General features: G+C 46.8%; 1 non-coding gene across 1 annotated transcript; it reads right to left on the bottom strand.

The window, feature by feature from the left end:
- Positions 1 to 1,044: 1,044 nt before the first annotated feature.
- Positions 1,045 to 1,106, bottom strand: LOC115833428. The gene has a single exon (XR_004028860.1). It is a non-coding gene; the product is annotated as a U7 small nuclear RNA (small nuclear RNA).
- Positions 1,107 to 4,082: the final 2,976 nt, after the last annotated feature.

The following is a 4,082-nucleotide window of genomic DNA, read 5'->3' as shown; positions in this document are numbered from 1 at the left end:
TCTCACTGTTGCCCAGGCTGGTGTGCAGTGGCATGATCAGAGTTCACTGCAGCCTCTGCCTCCCAGGCTCAAGCGATCCTCCCACCTCAGCCCCCCAAGTAGCTGGGACTACAGGTGCACACCACCAGGCCCAGCTAATTTTTGTATTTTTTTGTAGAGACAGGCTTTTGCCACATTGCCCAGGCTGGTCTGTAACTCTTGGGCTCAAGCGATTTGCCCACCTCAGATTCCCAAAGTGCTGGGAGTACAGGTGTGCATCACGGAGCCTGGCCATAATCTCCCTTTCTTAAAGTCAAGCAGGCCAGGTGTGGTGGCTCACACCTGTAATCCCAGCACTTTGGGAGGCTGAGGCGGGTGGATCACCTGAGGTCAGGAATTCGAGACCAGCGTGGTCAACATGGTAAAACCCCGTCTCTACTTCTATTAAAAAATTAGCCGGGTATGGCGGCATGTGCCTGTAATCCCAGCTACTCGGGAGGCTGAGGCAGGAGAATCTCTTGAACCCAGGAAATGGGGGTTGCAGTGAGCCAAGATTGTGCCACTGCACTCCAGCTTGGGTGACAGAAAGAGACTCCGTCTCAAAAAAAAAAAAAAGGTCAATCTGGCAATAAGGCATAACCTAATCACAGGAGTGATGTGCCATCGTATTCATGAGTCCCACCCATACCCAAGCAGCGGGGAATCTATAGAGCGTGTGCTTCTGGGGGTGGGAATTTTGGGGGCCATCTCAGAATTCCACCTACCACATAACGTATGCTGACCCTATGCTAGACACACTATTCACCGAGACTGTAGCATTCTCCCAGCTATAGCAAGGGCTTCCCGGACCACTCATTTTGAGAACTTCATGCTCATTCTTGGTTACAAAAAATATGTACATTATTATAAAATCTGCTTAAAGGGGTGCCTTTGGGCTGCTGCATTGTAGCTATGTTATTGACATTGTAGAATATTCCTGTTCCAGCTCATCACAGCAAAGATTTGTAATATAAGCTGGGTCCTATTTGTTCATTGCAAATTTTGATAGCCTGATTTGGGGGGAGGTGGGGCTTTCCAGTAAAAACCGAAAAACCTGCTAGGCAAATCCTAAAAGAGCTGTAATGCTAGCCTGATTCTTTTTAAAGAATCATTCACCAAAGAGAAACCAGTCACCAAAAAAAACAAGACTGTATGATTTCACTTATATAAAATACGTAGAGTAGTCAAATTCACAGAAACAAAATGTAGAATGTTGTTCGTCAGGAGTTGGTCGGGGGAGTGGGGAGTTGTTGTTTAAGGGGTATAGAGTTTCAGTTTTGCAAGATAAAAAAGTTTTGGAGATCCTATTTCATGCCAATGTAAGTATACTTAACACTACTAAATTATGCACTTAATAATGGTTAAGGTAGTAAATATTATGTTATGTGGGATTTTTTCAGCACAGTTAAAAATAAAAAGGGGCTGGACATGGTGGCTCACACCTGTAATCTTAACACTTTGGGAGGCTGAGCAGGTGGATTGCTTGAGTCCAGGAATTTGAAACCAGCCTGGGTAACATGGTGAAACCCTGTCTCTATTAAAAATACAAAAAAATTAGCCAAGTGTGGTGGTGTATGCCTGTGGTCCCAACTACTCGGGAGGCTAAGGCGGGAGGATTGCTTAAGCCTGGGAGGCAGAGGTTGCAGTGAGCTGAGATTGAACCACTGCACCCCCACTGGGGTGACAGAGCAAGACCCTGTCTCAAAGAAAGGTGGAGGTCGGGGTGGGGGGACGGAAAAAAAGGAAAAGAAGCATTCATGAAAGCTTTATGTGATCTGAAGTATGAAAGAGCTCTTCAGAGCAGCCTCAGGACCAGGAAAAGTTAGTAGAGTTGTAGCAGATGTGGTGGGTTTGCTCTCTTGACTTTCATCCCCCCACTCTTTCTCTACTACCTTCCTCTACTGCAGAGCCTGGAGAGCTAAAATCTGCACTTACCAGATCCTCTTGGAGCTAGGGTTCTGGTTGTGAATTCAAGTCTACCAACTAGATGCTCTTTCAGATGATTTGGAAGATGGAGCAAGAGCCATGTCCCATTGACAAGCATGATTGTAGGGCCAGTGAGTTTCTGCAGCAATCTTCCAGTGTCCAACACTAGCCTAATGAGAGTCAGTTGGCAGTTGCAGCAACAGCATGAGTGTCTTCCTGATCCCTGGGTCCCCGCTAAAGCAGCATGCTCTTGAAGTCACCAGTCCCCATAGAGTCTCCTAATTCCCACCTTCCCGATTGAGGTAGAGGTAGAGTCGCTCCCTTAGCAGGCAAGTAGTCTGTGCTGTCACTCTGATAGTCATTCTTAGGGGGCCATCCCAAAGCCTCATCTTCCCTTCTATACACCAATTTTGCAAATACTCAGTTGCAATAGACTGAATGTTTTTGTCCCCCAAAATTCTGATGTTGAAATCCTAGCCCCCAAGATGATTGTATTAGGAGGTAGGGCCTTTGAGAGGTAACTAGGTCATGAGGGTGAAACCCTCATGAATGGGATTTGTGCCCCTATAAAAGGGACCCCAGAGGGCTACCTTGCCCTTTCTGCCATGTGAGGACAAAGTGAGAAGACACCATCTATGAACCAGGAAGTGGGCCCTCACCAGACACTGATTCTGCTGGAGCCTTGATCTTGGACCTCCCAGCCTCTGGAAGTGTGAGAAATCAATTTCTATTGTTTATAAGGTACCTTATTTATGGTGTTTTGTTATAGCAGCCTGAACGGACTAAAACATGGTCACCAGAATTAAATCCCTTTCTGCTTAAAATAACTGGAGTGATTTCTTTTTCCTGCAACTGGACCCTGAGTGTTGGTCATACATGATGAGACTCTATTTGCAATTTGATCATTCAATATTGCAGGGTTTTGGGGGCATCTGATAGAGATCGGCATTGCTGACTTTTTCCAGTGCTGTGCTGCCCCCCTTACGTGGGGCCTCACCCCCCAAGCTGGACCTTACCATCGTTGAGCAATGATCTCTTTCTCTCCTTTCTCTTCCATGACTATTTGAAAACGATTTCCCTCTGCTCAATCTCCCTACCTCATTGTAGCAGACCCTAGGGCTGTCTGCTCAAGATATACCTCCACCTCCTTTCAGCGAACAGAACCCAGTTTTGTTTGGGTATTAGGCAAAAATCTTTTAACTTCAGGTAATACTGTCTGTGATGGGATTGTGACCCAGTTCTGGCTAATAAAGGGAAGTCTCCTGGGAGTCTCCTGAAGAGAATTTTTCTTCCTTTATAATAAAAAGGAAAAATAAAAAGCAGTGAGGAGAAGTTTTCTCACCACCTGACTGTCCATGGCTTCCTATCCTAAACAGGCACTTGATGCCTGGAGCAGCAGCAGCCATCTTGACACCACGAGGTGACAAGCATAGGGAGAAATAGCTAAGGACGGCACAGCAGAGTGGCTGACAGAGCTGAGGCCTCAATGGCAACCAATGAACTGTGGACAAGCCCTGGAACTGTCTACCTCCAGACTTCTTGCTAGCTAAGCAGTAGAGGTTTAAGCCACTGTTAGTTGGGTGATGGTTACCTGAAGTCAAAATCTCTCCTAAATGATACATCTAACCCATTCCCAATAACTCTCCAGTTGCCCTTGCTTTTGACTCTACAAAGAAAATTGAGTCCCTTTCCTGTCCTCCACCCCACCAACACATAAGCTTTCTCCCTTCCCTCTCATCTCATGGCAAGCCTCTGATCTGTGGTTAATCTCCTGTGCTCTGGACGCCACCTCCTCCACGATGTAGGGACCTCAGCTCAGCAGTCAGCTCCTTTCTCTCCCACATCTTCCATCTCAGATTCTCCAGCAGCATCTTCTCAACTGTGGTCTTGAGTCAGCACCCCAGGCTATGTGTACAGGATTGAATGAACATGTCACCTTCTCATCACTGGATAACTGCTTCTAAAGCGCCCCTTTCGAGTGCCCTGGATGAGCCTCTAGGAGATGAAACAAGCAAGAGTCTAAGGGTTTTGAACTGTCCTCTGTCTCCAGAGTAAGCGGTTGCCGGGACCATGTGTGTTCACTATGGGTGCTCAGGCCACAATCAACGCCTGCCTTTCACTGTGAGGGCTGTGTCCCT

Source organism: Nomascus leucogenys, chromosome X (genome assembly GCF_006542625.1).
Source record: "Nomascus leucogenys isolate Asia chromosome X, Asia_NLE_v1, whole genome shotgun sequence".
In the NCBI taxonomy this organism is placed as follows: domain Eukaryota; kingdom Metazoa; phylum Chordata; class Mammalia; order Primates; family Hylobatidae; genus Nomascus; species Nomascus leucogenys.
This window is presented reverse-complemented; position numbering and strand designations above follow the sequence as displayed.